This window comes from Eptatretus burgeri, chromosome 18 (genome assembly GCF_056783735.1).
Source record: "Eptatretus burgeri isolate ZD-2024b chromosome 18, Ebu_testis_v1, whole genome shotgun sequence".
Lineage (NCBI taxonomy): Eukaryota > Metazoa > Chordata > Myxini > Myxiniformes > Myxinidae > Eptatretus > Eptatretus burgeri.
Window position 1 is genome coordinate 30,755,785 of NC_140978.1, and position 22,337 is coordinate 30,778,121.

General features: G+C 40.8%; 1 long non-coding RNA gene across 1 annotated transcript in view; it reads left to right on the plus strand.

The window, feature by feature from the left end:
* The window catches only part of LOC147008820 (uncharacterized), a 66,304-nt gene extending 44,505 nt beyond the window's left edge, over window positions 1-21,799 (plus strand). Inside the window, exons 2-3 of the long non-coding RNA XR_015053370.1 lie at window positions 12,911-13,036; window positions 20,247-21,799. This is a non-coding gene — a long non-coding RNA (uncharacterized LOC147008820). The remainder of the gene's footprint in view (window positions 1-12,910; window positions 13,037-20,246) is intronic.
* The last annotated feature ends 538 nt before the right edge of the window (window positions 21,800-22,337 follow it).

Genomic DNA, 22,337 nt, shown 5'->3' on the forward strand with positions numbered 1-22,337 from the left:
ACTGCCATGGTAAGTGAATCTCTCCACGACCTCACCACAAACAGACACAGACAGGACAGCAGCATCCAAGATGTCACCAAAATCCTGGATCTTAGTTTTGACCCAATAAACCCATAATCCCACCGGCTCCGACTCCTCATTCAGCACATCGAGGGCCCCGAAAAGGATATCTAAAGTCTCCGCAAAGATGACTGCATCATCTGCAAAATCAAGGTGCGAGATCTTGACATTCCCAAACGATGCACCGCAGCTTGATCTCTCCGATATCCTCCCTAAAATCCAGTCCATACAAGTGCTGAAAAGTGTGGAAGCCAGTACACACCCCTGACGAACTCCAGTAACAACTGGAAATAAGTCAGAGATGGTACCACCACACTTCACAGCACCCTCAGTACCAGAGTAGAGTTCAGACATCAGATTGATCAGTTTTGCTGGCACCCCACGAAGACGAAGAATCCTCCAGAGGACATCCCGATTCACTGAATCGAACGCTTTACAGAGATCAACATAGGCTGCAAGCAGCCCCTGCCGAAACTCTCGTCTGCGTTCGGTGAGGACACGAAGAGCAAGGATACGGTCAATTGTTGACCTCTTTGGTGTAAAGCCTGACTGCTCTGGACGCTGGTGCTCAAGCAGATGGTGGCGAACCCTATCAAGAATTATCCGAGCAAAGACCTTGCCTGGCACTGAGAGCAGCGTCACCCCTCGATAGTTGTTGCAGTCTTGGCGATCACCCTTCCCTTCCCAGAGAGGAACAACAAGGTAAGGCCCCTCTTCCAATCAGTTGGGATGATGCCTGTGTTCCAGGCAGAGCACAAAACTGCATGCAACGACATGAGTGCAGCATTTCCACCAGCCTTGAGAAGTTCGGCATGGATGCCACAGATCCCTGGAGCTTTGCCCCGTTTCAACCGGTTCACCGCAGCCCGTGTTTCCACAAGCGAAAGTGGACCACAGTTGATTGGAGGATCAGCAACAGGGAGCCTTACACCGCTGATGTCCAACTCGACAGTGGATCCAACTGGTGGATCAGCCTGGTACAACCAGTCAAAGTAACCGGCCCAGCGTGCCTTCACTTCAGAATCCTCTGTCAAGCACCTACCACTCTCTGCTCTTAACTGCAGTGCTCCGAGGGATGGGCTTGGATGAACGCAATGCGCGAATTCCCCTGTAAGCGGTACGAGAATCACCTGTCCACAGATGATGCTCTACCCCCTCACAGATTCCTCACACATAGGCCTCCTTGTCCACCCTCAGTGCACGTTCAGTTTTACGCCTCAGATCCCTGAACAGCTCAGCTCTGCCATTCAGCCTGGCCCTGTGACTCTGGTCAATGGTATCCAGTGTCCCTTGAGAGACAAAATTCTTCTTTGCCCTGTGGTGAGTTCCAAGACATCCACCGGCAACATCAAGGACGGTGGTCTTGAAGGCACTCCAGAACTCTTCAGGACCCGACAAAGCACCCAGACCCCCCAAGTGTCCACTCAGCCTGTTCGCAAACTCCTCAACTACTCTCTCATCCCTGAGCTTGCCAACATCCAGCCTAGGCTGGGATGGTACCATTCTCCAGGATTTAAGGTGCAGCTTCAGAGTTGCTACAACAAGCCTGTGGTCAGTATTGAGGAACTGAGCACTCCGGTAGACCCTGCAGTTCTGGATCATCCTCCAGCGACCGTCAATGAGGACATGGTCAATCTCCTTTGCCGCACCGCCAGCGTTGGAATACCACGTCCAGCGATGAGCGTGTGGGCGCTGAAACCATGAACCAGCCACCCTAAGTCCATGACTTCTTGCAAAGTCAAGGAAATTAGTGCTATTCTGGTTTATAGTTCCTGACCCATGGGGACCAACACACATCTCATAACCATCCCTATCAGTTCCAGTCGATGCATTGAAATCCCCCAAAACGAGAAGTGTATCTCGTCTGGGGCACTGATCAACCACAGACTCGAGTGTGGCGTAGAATGCATCCTTCACGGTGAGATTACTCGCCTCGGTCGGCGCATAAACAGAGACCAGGGAAATGACACCAAAGTAGTGACGAATCCTTAATCTCATAATACGCTTGTTGACCGGTGTTACCTCAATTATCATTGGGGTCAGCTTATTGGACACAGCCACAGCAACTCCTTGGGTATGGCAACCATCAGAGCGACCAGACCAATCGTAGGTGTAACCGCCCACCATTATCTCGCCGCAATCCGGTCTCCGAACCTCAGAGAGAGCTGCAATCCCGATGTCCAAACGCTTGAGCTCAGATGATAACAGAGACAGGTGATCATCCTCTCTTAGGGATAGGACATTCCAGGCACCCACCCGAAGGGACCGCCTCAGGTTAACCCAAGGAGACCGCCGTCTGGTGGACGAAACCTGAGCACCACTCCGACACACTCTCCCGCAATCTGACCCAGGGATGTTACCCCGTGGTTTCCCTCCTATCATCAAAGATTGGAAGTCCCGAAGGCTTTGCCCCAATCCCGCCATCTGGTGAGCTGCCCTGCGAAGGGAAGCTGCACAGGAGGTACTCCCACGGAGTGGGTTTTCAGATTTTTTTGCGTTTTTGTGTTTTTGTGGAATGAAGGGTTTTATGGTGGCCGGAGTGCAAATCCTGCCACCAACCTCCTAATAAGAAGTAACCCAACTGCAGGAGGACGTCTGCAGACACAGTTGGGCACTAGATATGGATGGCCGTTGGCTCACAATGAGCTCCTCCGCCCTTTGACAGGTTTTGTTTTTAATCCTGCTGGGTGTCCATATCCAAACACCCTCCTCACCAGAAAACCTGGTGGGGGAGACGGTTTAGTCGCCGACAACCCGACCATGGAACAGGTTATTACAGGTTTACATGGTTCCTGTAGCAGGTCACAGATCTAACCTGACCTGACACAAATAAGATTACAAAGATTACAACGTACAATAAGATGTATGTTAGTTGTGAATAAGAAGCAAAAGGGAATAAACAAAAATATAGTCAAGGTAACGATAAACTTTAAAGATTATTACAGCTGTTTAACCTTAAAGAAGGAAGAGTACTGAAAAATGAATACAATAAGAAGTTATAAAGATCAATTATATACAGAAGAGATAAATAAGAAAGCATTAGGAGCTTTTGATGATAAAAGATATATTTTAGGGAATGGAATCAATGGTATCCCTTATGGTTATAAGTGTAAGTGTTAAGACATTGGGTTGGGAATTTTAACAGGCAACCGCCATCTTTTTACTGATTTATATATGATAGAACCAGGCAATAACCAAACCAAAGAGTGGAGATGTAATGAGCCTTGGTATTTAAATGGAAAACATAAAGAATGTGAGAAATATCAAATAAGCCTTATTGAAGAAATAACCGGGGTAAAAGCAGATAAAATAAATAAGCGGATAAATTTAATTACAAATAAATTGGAGGATGTAAAGAAAAAAATTTATATCCTTGAATGGACTGAAAACTTTGATGGTTATCAATTGGGCAATGGAAAAACAATTTACAACAATCTCAAAATGATATGTGGCTCAGGAGGTGGTCAAACTAGAGCATTGAGAGAAGTTTATCATTTCATTTCTGCTCAGCAAAGACACTTAAATCAAGAACTAAGTTCCAAAGTGATATTTGTGAATATACTCGATGGTGATGAATGTAATAGGAAAAATTAAGTTATTCCTAAAGGAGAACATGGACAAATATTCATTGGTTCGCTCTTTAAGTGGAATGAAAATATAAAAGGAAAGAAGTGATTTAATCAGTAAGTCTCAATTTAACTTTTGCTTGTATGGACGATGGGAGGGGGAGGAAATGAGTCTCCTATTTTGGGCTTTTGGGGCTTGAGTCGGTCTCAATTTTAATTTGCTTGTATGGGAGGGGGAGAAAATCAATCTCAATTTTACATTTGCTTGTATGGAAGGGGGGGAGAAAATCAGTCTCCTATTTTGGGCTTTTGGGGTTTAAGTTAGAAAGTTTTTCCCTTTTCCCCCATTCATTTGAATGGCTGCCTCAGAAGCCCCACTTATCCTCCATTATCGAGGGTATTCAAGATCATGGTTTTTGACTAGGAATGACCTGAGATGGTGCTGAACAGATATCTTGAAGAAATGGAGAGAATAGACAATGTGAGCCTTGCATAAACCTTGGGGGAAGGTGAGAGGAGCACGGAAAGACCAGAGGGTGCAAGACCAGAAAGGAGGTTGTAGAAGACAGAGATACCACTGACCTGTCTGCGGTAGCAAAATGATAGACCCCATAGACTCAGCTTCAGTGCGGGAGATTCCAGTGATCTTGAAAGCCTTGGTTTCCACGGCATCTCACTGAGCAAAATGTGTGGCAGGCGAGCTAACCCAGAGGGGAGAGCAGCACTCCATCAAGGTGTGGATGATGGCCTTGTAGATCGTGAGGATTGGCCTGGTTTCGGTGTGCCAAAGAAGGACTTTATACGATGGAGGATGCTGAGTCAGCGCCTGGCTTTGGAGGCCAACTTTGAAATTCATTTGTGCAAGAAAGTTCATGGCCGATAGTGAGACCCAAGAGTTTGAATGACTGAACCTCCTAAAGAGGATTGTTCAGAAAGTAGATGGGCGAGGTGGGGAGGGGGAGGGTGGGAGGATGTTGCCAGATGGATTATTGATGTTGCCAGACAGATTATTTATGAAGATCAGCAATAATACTCGGCCCAGAACACTGCCTTGGGGCCTTCCTGCCTTTACAGAGAGAGGAGGTGAAAGGATTCTGTTGAGAGCCACATGTTGGCTATGAGAGTGGAGGAAGTCAATCACCCATGTGTAGAGTTGGCTTTTGATGCCATAGGCAGACAGTTTTGAGAGCAAGGTGGGATGCCCGACTATCAAAAGCATGAGATATGTCCAGAGATACGACCCTGAACTCATGTTCTTGCTGGAGTATTGTGCAAAATTTATGGATCTTCCGATTCAAAAAAAACATTTCCATCCTATCACAAATACATGATTTAATTTCTGACCTTCCATGTTTTGTTTTTCTCTTGACATCACATTTTACTGTTCCTCCTTCATCCAGTTTCCATTATGAGGATAAAGAATGAACTGCAGTTGAGCAACTAATTGCAGGCAATAAAAGTCGAAAAGTTTGGCAGAAAATTGAAAGTGTTACTCTGCTCTTCATTCACTGCAATTACAGGAATTAGTACTGCTTGACAAACTTTTTCTGCAAATGATTCCTGGGAATCTCGTCTTCCACAATGCGATGACGACAGCGACGTAAAAATGCAGAACATATATGTATATTAGCAAATATGCAGCTCACCGGACGATGTTGGTGCTTTCGTTTGTGAATTTACAGACTTCACACCCTCTACTGCCATTTGGTCATACATATTCAATTTCTCCAATCTCCAAATCATTTACTGTGAGATTGGAAGCATTGAAGTACATTGTTAGATGCATAAATCATATCATTATCACAAGAAGAGCATTCGTAAAACAACCATGAGGAAATTGATGGTGCCAACTATTTGACAATTATAACTCGATATTGTAAAACATCAATCATGGCTGAGCACACACTGTAGATAACGAAATATTATTTTGGCGTTCGGAGTGCAAGTCGCTCTTTGTCCCTCACTTATCCTATTTCCCCCACAGATACCGAGCATATGGCCAAGGCTCCATGGGATACAACCTTAGCTCCCATGTAAAGTTCGGCCTCAAGCAGGAACTTGCATTATGGTTTTCTGATAATGAGCAATTGCTTCTTGATGCTGAGATGTCTTGCTCATATATATATATATATATATATATATATATATATATATATATATATATATATATATATATATATATGTATATATTTTTTTTATGATGTTAATTTGTTAATTAATTAATATGATGTTGTTCTTGTCACCTACCCAACTCATCCAGCAAGTTTTGTCGTAATCCGTGCACAACTATTTGAAATATCGTGCAATATATCGTTTTTGGTCTCATCTCTCAATGTAGAAGAATGAAAAACAGAATTGAAAAATTCTCGTATCCAGACCTAGTTTTTCACCAAAATTGAAAAATTCTCGTATCAGACCTAATTTTTCACCAAAATTGAATCAATTCGTTCATGTCACACACCCAACCTGTCCACCAAGTTTTGTCCATATCCGTCCAAAACTTTTTGAGAGACCCTGCTTACAGGCATACAGACAAGCAGACAATAAACGGCGTGAACACGTAACCTCCGCCACAGAATAAGAACTTGGAGATGGAAGCAAACTGGCAGGTATAATGATCAGTTACAGAAAATTGCCGTCTGACGTAACGACGATGATGTCATGCGAATATTGACATGTTCTTCAATAGTGACATCAGTTGCTTCAGGAAGAAGACAGCATGTCGAAGCCGGCCTTCATGAAATGCAGTTTTACAAGGGTTAGCCGTCAAACAATGGCACGTAGCCTTTTCCTTCACGAAATTCCCTCCACCACCAAAGGTGAAGGAGGTTATATTTTCATCCCTTTCTGTCTGATTGTTTGTTACTTACAAAATCTATGATTTTTCAAGTATATTGGTTAGTCGATTTTGTTATTCTGTTTGTCTCTGTCTGTCTGTCTGTTTATCGTCTACAGGTCACAATTTTTGTACTGATTTTCACTAAACTTCACCACATGGTCGACTTTGTCATAAGGAAGAAGCCCATTGTTTTTGAGGTCAAAAGGTCAAAAAGTCAATAGAGGGTAAAGGTCAACAACTTAGGTGAGATTTCTAAACTGTTCAATATAAATCCGAATCACTTGAAATTTGAAGAGGGTATATATTGCAGGTCACTGTATTCAACTCGCCAATTATTTTTGAGGTCAACATGAAACAAAAGGTCAACATAAGCCCAAGGTCAACAACTAAGTTGGTGTTTCTAAAATCCTCAATTTTCATCCGATTGACTTGAAATTTGAAGAGGATATATATTTCAGGTCACTGAATTCAACCACCAATTATTTTCGAGGTCAATGTAGGCCAAAAGTTCAACATAGGCCGAGTTTCTAAAATGGTAAATTTTCATCCATTGACGACATTTGAAGAGGAGTTGCATATTTGGTCATTGAAATCAACCAGCCAATTATTTTTGAGGTCAAATTTGTTTTATGAATTTTGCAATTATCGTGCTCTGCACAACATCTTCTTCTTGTTTGTTACTTGCAAAATCGAAGATTTTGGAAGAATATTGGTCAGTCGATTTTGTTTTTCTGTCTGTCTGTGTGTCTGTCTATCTGTTTGTCTGTCACCTACAGGTAACAATTTTCAACCGATCTTCATGAAACTTCACCACATAATAGAGTTTAGCATAAGGAAGAAGCCTGTTGTTTTTGAGGTTAAAAGGTCAAAAGGTCAACAGAGGCCAAATGTCAACAACTTCGGTGAGATTTCTAAAATCCTCAATTTTCATCCAATTGACTGAAAATTTGAAGCGGATTTTTATTTCAGGTCACTGAATTCAACCAGCCAATTGTTTTTGAGGTTAACATCGACCAAAAGGTCAACAAAGTCCAAAGGTCAACTACTACGGTGGAATTTCTAAAATCCTCAATTTTCATCCAATTGACTGGAAATTTTAAGCGGATTTATATTTGAGGTCAATCAATTCAACGAGCCAATTCTTTTTGAGGTCAACATTGTCCCAAGGTCAACAACTAAGGTGGTATTTCTAAAATCCCAATTTTCATCCGATTGACTTGAAATTTGAAGACCATTTACATTTCAAGTCACCGACATCAACCAGCCAATTATTTTGGTGGTCCACATAGGCCAAAAGGACAACATAGAACGAAATTCTAAAATTGACATTTTTCTTTCAATTCAATTGAAATTTGAAGAGTTGTATGTTTGGTCATTTAATTCAACCATCAATTATTTTTAAAGTCAAATTTGTCTTATGGCTTTTGCAAGTGTCGTGCTCTGCACAATGTCTTCTTCTTGTTTGTCTTTCTGTTAGTTTGTCTGTTTGTGCACAGGATATCTCAAAAAGTTGGAAAGGGATCTGGCTGAAATTTTGTGGACATGTTCGGTGTGTGCCAAAAGCGAATTGATTAGATTTTTGATGAAGATCTGGATCCATATCCAATTACGAGAATTTTTTAACTGATTATTCACCATTGAGAGATCGGGCCAAAAATGATACATAGCATGATATCTCAAAAAGTTGTGGACGGATTCAGACGAAACTTGGTGGACATGTTGGGTGTGTGACAAGAAAGAATTCATTCAATTTTGGTGAAGATCCGGATCCGAATAGGATAATTTTTTAAATTGATTCTTCACCATTGAGATATAGTGCTCAAAAACATTATACAGTATCGCACGATATTTCAAAAATGTATTGTGCCACATATGTTTTCGTGGATCAGGCATTACAGGGTGGAGGACAGAAGTGCTCTACCGAGTGCCTTTCTAGTGCTCTTTGCTCCAAGCCAAGATTGAATTACTGCATCACACTCCAATATATGATTTGTAGATCTGCATTGATGTATGTTAGTTGGGGAGTGGGTTCACAGGACGTGGAATTCCATAGATGTTCTGTGAGCCTCTCGGGAGCCTCCTTCTAATGTTACAGAACAGAAGGAACTTAATGGCTTCGTTTAATGGGAGCTGATGCTTTGAGGAGGGAAAACACCAAGAGTAATGTTGCGACTTTCTCCAGGCAGGTTATTTCAGTTTGCATTAATTGGCAAATGAAGTAAATGATGAAGATGGCATTGTGATGATTGATCTAATGGGGAGACATTGCTCACACAAAACGAAGAAGGAAGGATTACAAACAAACCAACTTCCAATGTTGGCAAATTGAAGTCCACCTCTTATCTCAAAGGCAAACCATTTGTAGTGCAAAATGCCTTGATTGGTTTTACTGTCTATTATTTCTGATTGTAACACAGCTAATTTCTGACTGGCACTGCACACTGAACAGCTGCTTTATGAAAGATGAAGGGTGCAGTGACTCAGTGGTCTACATGAGAGAAGTCAAAAGTATTGGAATCAATCCTGAACCTTCTACAGAAAAAAATGATTTCGAGACTCATTCAGCCCATGAGGCTTTGCAGTTCTCTCACAAGTTTCATCACCAGTACAATTGCATACATTGTAAAGGAGCAAACCATCCAGGGTTTAATGTTTTTGGTTGGCCAGACAGCCAAGGCCAGCTAAGCCTTGGCAATAGAGATATGTGCACTTGCCTTTGCACTGTCTTGCCTGGGTATCAATGCTGACCCAGCTCCAACCTTCATCCTGGTGTTTCACATGCAGAGTGATGCATCAACGTGTGTGCCATCCATCGGATGGACATTAAACCAGAGGACCCATTTGCTAGCATTGGTTGTTAGTGGATGCTAACGATCCCACCGTGTATTTTGTGAAAAGGAGACGACTTATTTCTGACATCCTGAACAAATCCAAATTTCTGCTCCCTCAATCGAGTATCGAGCATCAGAGTTGCGATCCATACAGAAATGTAACCCATTGCCAAGAGATCGCTATGGAATAATCACCATTGTAAAGAGTATGGTACATTGTAATTTGTCCCCAACCTGTTTTACTGGAGGGGACTCAAGGTTTGCTCTCCGTCTGTCTGTCCGTCCATCCCACCTGTGGTTTTTCAGACTTTTTTTCCCATATCCTTTAACATATTTGACTGAAACTTGCTACATAGCTTTATTATAACTTACAGAAAAAGTTCGAGTTTCAGGGCATTTCGTCAATTTTTCATAGATTTACGCCCTTTTCAGACTTAGAAAATATCACATATTATACATGGGTCAGTGTTTGGCTGCCCTGACTCCACACCACTGATTTACATCCATTGGCTGGACAGCCGCCCTGACTCTACCCTAATAAAATTATGCACTACCCATTGCTTGAAGCAGCACAGATCAGCAGATCTCAAGCCTTAGGCCTGGCTGTTCGTCAATGCCCAGTGTAATTGGAATTATCCTAGGTATATCACTAAGATGTATTATATATACACAGAAGCTGTATGCATGTTTTTGCTTCATGTGTGTACATTGTGTTATTTTTAATATGAAATTGCCAAATCCTAGAAACGAACGAAACACATTGGGTTAGAAAAGTTCTTCTTCTTCATTTTGGTTCTGGTATTGGCTCGAGTGTGCGTTAAAGCAAGCTAATTTTTATCGCCGGTTTGTTGTCCTCGTTGTCTTTATTTGTTTCTAGTCTACAAAAGATATCAGTAAATGAAAATTGCTTTTCCTTTTATTTTGCTGAATAGACCCAAACACGGTGGATTATATGGTTTCTTCTTCTTCTACATTGGGACCAGTAGGTGACATGTATTGCAAAGCAATTCTCACTCTTGTTAGGGTTGGGCACACATCGACTTTTTCTCTGTTGTCCCATTGAAAGGAGTGTTTTTATGGCCATTTTTCATGCTGATCACGAATCCGTTGAAATTTTTGACCTAGGATAATGTCTTCGGTTGGTAAAATGCAAAAAATCAAAATGGCCACCAAATTTACCCACTTTTCAGGTAAAATTTGACAATTATGGCTTACTAGGGCATGCAATAATATTGCAATAATTTACCCACATGCAATAAGAATAAATATCAGTGTGTCAGTCAGTCAGTCAGTCAGTCAGTGTGTATCTCCTCGATAACTCCCAAACCATGAAACCGAATGGCCTGAATTTTTGCATGCATAATAAGGGAACACCAAGGAAGTGCATGAGTGAATATTGGGTGTTTGGGTTAATTTAAACACCCCTTTTGAAGATAATTAATGGCCATATTTAATTATATCATTTCTCAAGGCTCATCCTGGGTCACCTCACTGTCCCTCACCAGGGTCTTAATCTACCATTTTAATTATAAAGGTTTTTTTTTCACTTTCCTCACTGATATCATCAAATGTCTGATCATCATACAGTACCTACGAATCACTGGGTACATTACAGTACTTATAAACACCGGGAGATGCCAGTGCTGGACGCTTTATTTCATTTATACACATGCCATAACGTCTAGAATATCTTCAACTAAGACAAATTTCAAAACTTAAACTTCTTAATTGACCTCAGCAACAGTTTCGACTGCAAAAAAAGTGTTCATATGTCTGATTCGGACCTTGCTGGATATTCCCGGCATCTCCGGGTACATGGTGTTAATATTACCGATCAGCAATCCCTGATCGCTTGCCAAAGCAGTTCTCATCAACCGTTTTGTTGGAGTTTTGCATGAGTGCTTAGGCCTTAGTTCTTTTTTTAACTTTGTTTACAGATCCGCCAACAGTATATTTTCCGAAATGAAATATAAATATAAAACACATTTTTAGCCTTTTATATTTATACATTTTACGCCGAAGGTGCAAAAGTTTCAAAACCCGAAATGTAAACGTCGGCATTTATTTTCAAAATATAATTTTGCGCACGCACGCCAAAATGCCGAGTCATCTTTAACCAAACTGTGCAGTCATCTTCGTTCATGGCATCGAAGCAGTGGCCAGCGTGGTTCAGATTGACTGTGGTTTTTGGGGCGAAAGTGATTGTTAAGAAGTATGTCGGCGGTATAAATTCGAGTGACTGTATTGGTGTTTAATCACGCAACATCTTGACGAAGAATATTCTGGCCAAACGATTGCATCAATTCAGTGCAGCAGCAGGGATGATTCGCAGGCTACTCTCAATCGTGCCGATTTTGTTTCCATCGAAAGTTGTACACCGCTGTTCGTATTGATAGATTTCGGTGCCAAGTATGTCAAAGTTTCCCTGCGAGATGCTGATATTCAGCCTTCAACGGACCAGAAATCAGCCTTTGATGTGCTCATGGGGATGGGGAGACGGTATGATCAGATGCCCACTGAAAAGTAAGAGCTAGTTATGGCTCTGATTGACCGTTTTGAGCGTGTTGACTCCGAGTAGACACCTTTTTTAAAATCATGTCCAGCACTATGCACTGGTGTGCACGCACACATCTACGACTTGGACAGTAATTTTCTCACCATTGTTTCCATTTGTTTGATGATCCAACAGGTTTCTATAAGAAAAACATGCCAGACTATATTGTAAAAACAAGTTTTAATCCTTCTTTATTGTTTTTCACATCAGATGATACAGTGAACATGGGCATCCTGCACTTGAATGGTCTTCCATCTTCAATGTTTTGTTAGATCCTTCTGGTCCGGGATTCATATTTATCCCCCCCTCCACCTACCCTTGTCTTTTCCATGGAACATCCGAAAAAAATTGATAAAAATATATAATTTCTAAAAATTGAAATTAAATTTATATTTCGACCTACCGACCCGACATTTTAGCTGGAGAACTGCGTAAACCAAGTTATAAAATAACTAAGGCCTGAGGCCACTTGGAATTTCTTCAGGACATTGTAAGGGTGGGGGATTGAGAGAGGGTGGGGGGGGAGGTTGGAAGTCTTACAGCTGTTGTTTAATGTATGACTGTGGTGAAGCAATCTATATATCTGCATTAAATTCCCCGTGCTCTCTGTCCCACTTGTTTAAAGTGCCGAGGAGCTGTGGCTGACCTTAACCTATGTCACAGAGACCTGATTGCTGGATCCTCGATTCAATGATTTTATCACCATCTGTGCTGCTTTATTATTACTGCAGGTTTTCGCCATTAATTGCCTCCTGCATTTCACCAGCACCCCTCCATGTACTGTTTTGTGTAATGTACTCAGAAAGCTGTTATTTTTCGAACATAAGTGCTCAGATCTTATGTCGCAGCGAGACCTGCGCGTGAAGCATTTTCAGGACATACGGATTTCTATATCTTTGTTTTTTTGCTCATTACCTCTGCCACTGAAGGTGAAGGAGCTTATGTTTTCACCCCCTTTCTGTCTCTTTGCTTGTTTGTTGCTTGCAAGCTCAAAGATTTTTCAAGTATATTGGTCAGTTGATTTTGTTATTCTGTCTGTCTGTCTGTTTATCGCCTGCAGGTCGCAATTTTAAACAGATCTTCACAAAACTTCACCTCATTGTCGAGTTTTCCACAAGGAAGAAGTCTATTGTTTTTGAGGTCAAAAGGTCAAAAGGTCCACATAGGCCCAAGGTCAACAACTAAGGTGATATTTCCAAAGTCCTCAATTTTCATCTGATTGACTTGAAATTTGAAGAGGATTTATATTTCATGTAACTGAATTCAACCAGTGAATTATTTTTAACGTTAAATTTGTTTTATGGATTTTGCAACTATCGTGCTCTGCATGATGTCTTCTTCTTGCTTGTTAATTGCCGGAATCCTTCGTATTTCGTCAATTCTGTTGGTCGGTTATGTGTGTCATTCTGTGTGTCTGTTTGTTTGTTACTTACAACATCTAAATATTTCGTAAGTATGTTGATGACTTCCGTCATCTGTTTGCGTGTTTGTTTGTGTGTGTGTTTGTTACTTACGAAATCTAAAGATTTCGAAAGTATATTGATGACTTCCGTCATCTGTTTGTGTGTTTGTTTGTGTGTGTGTTTGTTACTTACGAAATCTAAAGATTTCGAAAGTATATTGGTGACTTCCGTTTCTGTTTGTTTGTTTGTTTGTTTGTAGGCACGATAACTCGAGAACGGAAGAAGCTACCAATGTCAAATTACACCACGTGATTCAGGAGGGTGATGGCGAGTGCTGATTAGATTTTGGTCAAAATCGGTCAAAGGTCAAGGTCACAGTGGGGTCAAACAATCGATTTTTGATGGTTTGGTACAGAATCATCGTAGAAACTTCTGGTTTGCGTCGCTACCTTCTCTAGAGACAGCTTTTATTAGACAAGGTCAGAGGTTAAGTTGACGATTTCGTAAGTACCAGTCTATGACGGTTTGTTTGTTAGGTTGTCTGGTTGTTTGTTTGTGTGCAGGATATCTGAAAAAGTTGCAGACAGATCCGGATGAAATTTTGTGGACAGGTTCGGTGTGTGACAAGGACGAACTGATTCGATGTTGGTGAAGGTCCGGATCCGGATACAGCTACTAGAATTTTTCAACTGATTATTCACCATAGAGAGATCGGGCAAAACCGATATATATATATATATATATATATCACTATATATATATATATATATATATATATATATATATATATATATATATATATATATATATATATATATATATATATATATCACTATATCTCAAAAAGTTGAAGACGGATTTGGACGAAACTTGGTGGACATGTTGAGTAGGTGGCAAGGATGAATTGGTTCGATTTTGGTGAAGATCTGAATGCGGATCTGGATACGATAGTTATTTATTTTCTGAAGTGATTCTTCAACATTGATCGGGCCAAAAACGAAATAGTCCTGTAGAGCATGATACTTCAAAAATGTACTGGGCCCGATATGTTCGCGTAGATCAGGCAGTAACTGCCAGAGGTATGCGCTCTACTGAGTGCCCTCCTAGATAGTTTTAATATCTTTCGAGTATGTTCCAGAATAAAATGATAACAATGCTGTTGATAATTGTGATAATAAATAACAATAATAGAAGTTGTAATTACCAGACTTGGTGGTGTAATAGTTTGAGCGTCCGCTCTGAGTCTGGGGCGTCGGTGGGTCAAACCCTGGCCGAGTCATACCAACGTCTAAAAAACGGTTCAACATTAAAAAGGACTACCGTTGAACCCCTTACTTCACCGATGGTGGTTGAACAACATAACTTACATATGTCATACAATACAGCAATACAATTTATTGACTGGCAATATTGACAATTGTTTCTTTTTTTTCCAGAAACATCTTGTATTATTTCCGAGTTTGTGGTTTCGTGTCGCGCTATCTTCGACTTTGTTCTGCGCTCGAGTAACGTGATATTCGGCTTACATTATCTCAAAGACCATATGAGGTGCATGGTACAAAAAAAAGTAAATAAAATAAAAGAAATAATATAAAATTATATATTATTTCCGAGTTTGTGGTTTCGTGTCGCGCTATCTTCGACTTTGTTCTGCGCTCGAGTAACGTGATATTCGGCTTACATTATCTCAAAGACCATATGAGGTGCATGGTACAAAAAAAAGTCAATAAAATGGTTCTGAAACAGTGAAATCGTATTCCACTTACTGCATTAAAGTAAAATTACTACTGATACTCTGCATCCGTTCCTTTCTCAAACACACCCACCCCAACATGTCGCGCAGAGCGCGGGTTATGCTCGTTTTATTTACTGCGAACAACCCAGCATTAATTTTCATAATATGCACATTTATTCACCAAAAAACAGCGTTATTGATTTGTTTCATGTTCCCAGAGATCAGACTTTACGTCGTTTCCACCCCTCCCCCCCCCCAAGTTGCAAAATGCAATTCTCATTGAATCATGAATAATGCATCGCCGTAAAGGTCTAACCGAGCACGAGATGTAATGCTGTAATGATGTTCCAAACGTTATGTCGTCTTACGACACCGCCATCTTACGAGATCAGTCATCCCGACGCCTAACGTCTGGCTTTCAGCCCATTACCGAGGGATGTCATATCGTCAGACAGTCAGATATCTGCATAATGGTGTTCAACTGTCGTCAACGAAGCGACAGAACGGTTTGAGTACTGGATGACTTGCACGTCCATCGAGGCCTAGCTTAGTACGAGACGTTATGCTGTAATGACTTTTCAATGAAAAGAGTGTGACAGACAGAGAGACGGACAGAAGGATGAGGAAATCCGGCTCCTTTAATATATAGATGAGAGCATGGACAATCCCCATAGGTTAGCATCCTTGTGGAGGAGGAAATGCCCCACTGAGTGTGGTGATAAAGACGGCTCCGTTGTTGTGGCAATGCTTGTACACAGATTGCCACCAGAAGTGATGGCACTTCCTCCAAGCTCAGTGGCTTTGTTTGTCTCATCTAACAGTGCTGTGTTATGTCTCGTATATTTGTATGTCCATGCATGTGAAATGAGTATATGGCAGCTCCACTATGAGCCTTAGATCCTGTGAAAAAGAAGCATCCATTTAAACCTTATGTTGACAGATTTCCACTCATGGAAGAGCTTGATGATGGAGAAGTGATGTTGACATGGTGATGGAGCAGAGGGAGATGGCATACAAGGGAGGATAGACAAATGGATAAGTAACAAACACACAGACAGAAAAAATCGAAGCATAGAAAAAGCTGAAGGGCACAAGGTGGGCTATGTCGACAGGAAATGCTGATATACATCATACATGTAAAAAATGGAGATAGACATGAGGGGAGTGTTCATGAGAATGGATAATATTGGGAACCGGAATAGGGGATAACATATGGAGGATTCCAAGGTCCCTTTCTGTCCTGGAGACCTGCTTGAACCTGTGATTGCAGCACCTTGGACTTAAATCAGCCATGATCTTTCCTGGGCCAAAGACTGCAGTTGAGCTCCCAGATGTAAATTGTAGGGTGAGCCATATTGTCCTTATGTTGAGACAAAGCAAGTGTGTGGGACTTTTAAGCATTGCTTGGTGTACTCCAGGTGATTGATCAGCTTTGTATTTTCCCGAAGCTGGTCAATCACCTGGAACACTTCATTCAATAATTGCAAATCTTGTTTTCCAATGAATTACCCAATGTCCAATTCTGTGAATACGCACTCCCCACTCAAATGTTTGTTGATATAAAAATATTCAAAAAATGGTTGGACTTGAGCAAAAAACAATTCCATGGATTGGCACTATAAAGTATACCGTGTAGGGCGACTGACCAAATTAATCCTGTACGGAGCTCTGCCATCCAAACAATCTTGATATTGTCACACTGCATTTAGTAATTTTCAATGCATGAATTGCAGTTCTGTATTGCCATTTGCTAGAGTTATCCAACCTTTTGTAAAACCAAGGAAAACACCGGCAGCAGCTGCAGCCATTAAAACACTATCAGGAGCACGAGACATTGGTGTGGTCGTTAGTTCATGGCACACAAAGTTCCATAAATGGTGCTGCATATTGTCGTTGGTTGTAGAGATGTGCAAGTTTTGTCAACCAGGAAGTATCTGCAGGACCCATCATTGCTGTGGCCACATATGTGGAATTTTATCGAGTCTAAAAGGTTGATTTCAAGAGTTTTCTGTACTGCTTTTATGGCACATCATGAAAAAAACAAAATATGTTGCAGCATGCAGACAGGAATGCCATATAATGTGCTTGTTCTTTGGCAGCCAGGCAACATTGCCAAATTCCACACAAATTATGGTGAGATTTTTGGCGATTATGTGAGATGTAAAGACAATGACACAATGCAAATGACATCACTGCACTCCCAACAGGGTGAAAACAAAAACCGATTGAACAATTCAATCTGTCAGGAGTGATTTTCCTCAATTGTGTGCTTGCTCCTGAAGATTAAGCATAATTCACCAAGGAAATATTACTGTGCTGTATCTCCTAATAGCGGTGGGTGTTTGAGGCGGTTTCATTCAAAATATCTATCACATCATTTGGCCGATGATTTGATTTAATAATTGAGGTAGCACAGGCCAAACAACAATCATTTTGACCAGACTTGGTAGCATAATGGCTAGATTGTTGGAGTGTCTGCTCTGAGTCTCGGAGGTAGCTTAACGGCTAGATCGTTGGAGTGTCTGCTCTGAGTCTCGGAGGTAGCATAATGGCAAGATCGTTGGAGTGTCTGCTCTGAGTCTCGGAGGTAGCATAACGGCTAGATCGTTGGAGTGTCTGCTCTGAATCTAGGAGGTAGCATAATGGCAAGATCGTTGGAGTGTCTGCTCTGAGTCTCGGAGGTAGCATAATGGCAAGATCGTTGGAGTGTCTGCTCTGAGTCTCGGAGGTAGTATAAAGGCTAGATCGTTGGAGTGTCTGCTCTGAGTCTCGGAGGTAGCATAATGGCAAGATCGTTGGAGTGTCTGCTCTGAGTCTCGGAGGTAGTATAAAGGCTAGATCGTTGGAGTGTCTGCTCTGAGTCTCGGAGGTAGCATAATGGCAAGATCGTTGGAGTGTCTGCTCTGAGTCTCGGAGGTAGCATAACGGCTATATCGTTGGAGTGTCTGCTCTGAATCTAGGAGGTAGCATAATGGCAAGATCGTTGGAATGTCTGCTCTGAATCTAGGAGGTAGCATAACCGCTAGATCGTTGGAGTGTCTGCTCTGAGTCTCAGAGGTTGATGGTTCAAACTGAACCTTGGCTGAGTCGTACAAAAAAAAACTCCAAAAAATGACACATGATGCTTTGAGATGCTCAGCATTTTAAAAGGTTAGAGCATGGACAAACACCATAGATTAGCAAACATTGTGCAGGTGAGATGGGCCTCATGCCCTCCCTCTGCATTGAAGTTCTTTGTCAGGAACAGTACTTGTTGTTTTTTATCCCAACGCTTTTTCAAAACGGGGAGGATATTATAATCGTTTCCTTTGGGTCATTCCTGGTGGACCTTTTTTCATCTTTCAACTTTGCTTTAGGTGGGAAGCGTGGGGATTTGCGATGGTGCACCATCAACTTCTCTCAAGGTTTCATTATTATTATTCCGACCCCTTCCTTCTTATCAGGTTGAATAGCATCTGGTTATAGAAAGAACTGCCAAGTTAATCTTATAACATGCAAAACAAGAAAAAGAGCAATGAGAGATTGCAGAACCTCACCAGGACCTCTTTTGAGTGGTGTATTTTTGATAGGTTTTTGGTTAAATCCAATATGGCTGCCAAACATGTGACCTATGATATGATATATGTGTGAACCTTTTGTTTCTCATGGACAGGCTGTCATGTGTGTAAAGTTTCACCTCGATTTGTTCGGCCACTTCAGAGAAGATTTTTGAAGGTTTTTATTTTTATTTTAACAATATGGCTGCTGAACCACGTGACCGATGACGTAATGATTTTTTTTTCTTTTTTCTGTGGACCATTTTATCCCTAGATGACCCTCCAAAATTTTCATACTAATCGGATGTGGCGTTCTACATATGCAATTATGATGTCTATGATGTCATATAAAATCTATCTCAACCCCCATGAGGAGTACTTGCGATGTGCCAAGTTTCAATTTTTTCCTTGCTGCGGTTTCAGAGAAACAGAGATCCAATTTTTTTTTCAGTTTTTCCAATATGGCTGCACACCACGTGACCTATGACGTCATAATTATCATTAGAAACATTCTGCACGAGTAGGCGCACCAATGGTGAAAATCCGTTTCAATCCAACAAGCTGTTGCAGAAGAAAACATGATGGTTCTGTGCGGACAAACAAACAGACGGACAAACAAACAAACAAACGGACCTAAATTCACTACCCTCTTCTTTGACGAGGGTAATAAATCACATATAACACATTTAACATTTATGTGGTTATCGAGTGTGACATCAGGCAGTAAGAGGATTGTGTGGATATAATAATAATAATAATATTTATTATTATTATATGAACAAAAACAATAATAATATACAATCGATTTTCTTTTGTGCATTGTTGGAATTTGGTCATTAAAATTCACAATCCATCTTCATCACAACCGATGGGCTGTGCTGGAAAACACAACATGAAATGTTTGTACAACCAACAGAGCGAAGGCGTTATACAAACATCCTTGACTCTTCCAATGTCATTGTACACATGGTGAGCTGAGATAAAGGATCAGGGGCATGTCATGCTCGGTCAAACAGCGAGACGAATGTGTCTTTCACTAATTTCCCCCATGACTGTCAATGCTGAAAAGATTAATTGACAATGCCCTCTTCATCGGGGGTCTGTATCCCCTTTGATTGTGACAAATATAATGGCATATGTTTGAAGTGTCATCCTTGTCTCACAAAGTGAACTTTTCCATGTAGTTTTAACGTTTTGAGCTCAATAATGTAAGTAAATGTTCAGAATTTTTCTGCTTTGGTTCATGACCTATGTCATGATTTTATTTTTGTGATTTCATTTTTTAAAAATACTCCATATCCTCTTCTCAACTTTGGTTTCATCGGATTTTCATTTTCATTTCGGTTTATTTTTTTTAAAAGCATCCTTGGTAAAGATAGTCAAAAGACTGATAGATACAAGGTTACATCAGAACAGCAAGAATAATCATGTTAATAACTAACGTAAAAGTACCAAGATCACAAGTTGAGTTAAAATGCAATTCAAACAAACATTATACTTGTAACTTATATATGTATGTATATATATATATATATATATATATATATATATATATATATATATATATATATATATATATATATATACATACATACATCTACATAATAAAATTAAGCATTTTAGTCAAAAAAGGAATAGTCAAATTTTTATACCTTTGAGTCTTACACTGAGGTCGGTCAAGATTTTGAGCATTTCTGAGTTGAATATTGTGCCTCGACACAGATTGACGGGTGGAAGGAAGAATGCCACGGTGACACTCAGACTTTGAAAGACCAAGTCCAAAATGCAAGAGAAGCTCATTCCTGCGTTCACTCAACAATTGTATATCAAAATGAGTAAGTTGTTGTGCGGAGGACTGAATAAATGGGTACGCAATAAAGCGAAGCACACACTTCTGGAGTCGTTCAATCTGTGAGCTCTGAGCTCTAGTGATGCCAGAATCCCCACATGGGCACACTGAACTCCAGCAAAGAGCGGATGAACACTGTATATTTCAACAAGATCAAGAGCACTCACGTCTCACACTGAATTTCTTCAAAGTACAAAGAACGTTGAGTCGTCGTGCAGCACAATATACCATCTGCTTGACCTGACTATTCCACTTCAGATCCAATTGGATTATAACACCAAGGAGAGTGAACGATTGAACTCTTTGCAGAGGAATGTTATCAATGATAATGTTTAATTGGGGTGGCACTTTTGAAGGAAAGATATTTGCATGATCTTGAATTTCTCTGGCTAACGTCATTAAAGCAACACCAATCACCAAGTGCATCAACATGGGCTTGCAGCGAACTTTATTGAGTTCTGTGCAACACTTTGACCATGCTCAAGTCGGCCACATATTTCCTATGGTATCCTGTTACAACAACATCATTCCCCAAAACAAGGAACCAAATTGGTCCTCGTTTTGTCCCTTGTGGAACTCCGCATAAGAGACTAAAGTGGTTCGATGTCTGCTCTCGATAATGAACCACTTGGGAACGATCGGTAAGGAAACTACACACTGTGGGTATAATGGAAGCATCAACCCCAAGCTGAATGAGCTTTTCAATGACCTTGGAGTGATTGACAAGGTCGAACTCCTCAGTAAAGCCTAACGCAGGTGTTTGCATCATGCCCTCGTTGGACAAGATTTTGATATATAACATCTAACATGTGGACTAAATAGTGGTTGACGGAGCTTCCTTTCATGTTTCCATACTTTTTAGGATCAATGTGAGCTTTAATATTGACCATCAACCAGTCAGCAAGAAAACTTCCAAATGCCCTCGCTAAAACAAATGCAGTTGAGATGGGGTGAAGCTGATCAAATCCAGTAACATGAGGAGTCTTAGGAATCACACATACTGAGACATGCTTCCATTTCGCAGGGAAGTAACCATTCTGCAAACATTTGTTAAATATCTTTGTAACAGGGCTTGAGATTTACAGTGCAAACTCTTCAATAAGACGAGTCGGTACATCACTGGGATGAAGTTCCTTGGACGCATTGAGACGTCTAAGGCGAAAATATACCTCGAGCTGATGGATTGTCAGTGGAGGTGCAGACGCTGGAAGGTACGCCGTAAGCGTTGCTGGATCCTGCAGAGCTAACGTCATACAGATGCGTGAAAATGCATGTTAAGATCATTGGCTAGTTGACGAGGACATTGATGAGCAAAAGCAAGATTATAGGACTGCTTCTTCATTCTGGTCAATAATCTGATCTGTCTGTGCCATTTTCCAGGCTTCGATCTTTTAAGGTGTTTAACTTTGTTCTGAAAGTAACCTGACTTAGCATTTTTGATATTATGCTGGGCAATGTTCCTTAGTTGATGGTATCGCTCAAAATTGCCACAATCATGTGTAGAGTCCTGTTGTATTATTAAACGACAGAGATTATCATTGAACCATGGTTTGTCCCTAGGTTTCTGCTTAATCACTATCTCATGACGGCATCGTTTGGATTGCAACACAAGGGTACTATGTAATTTTTTTTTACCATTTCATCAGGATTATCAGTGGAGTTCAACTCAGCCCAATAACTCCGTAATCCATTGTCCAAAATTTCAGATGGATGATTCATCAAAAGGTCTTAGGTTAAATGATGTTTTGGACAAAAGTATGTCATTTTACCTTGTGGTATTATTGAGGAGATTGCTTAATTGAGCTCAGCCAGCAGTTTCAGAATATTGTTATGAGAAGGCTACAAGATGTATAGGTGTGATCGGAAAGAAAATCGGAGGAGTATCAAGCTGGGAAAAAGACAGCATTGCATTGAGAGTTTGGGATGACATTAAGGAGGGAATTGATGGAGAGGATTCTGTGTGG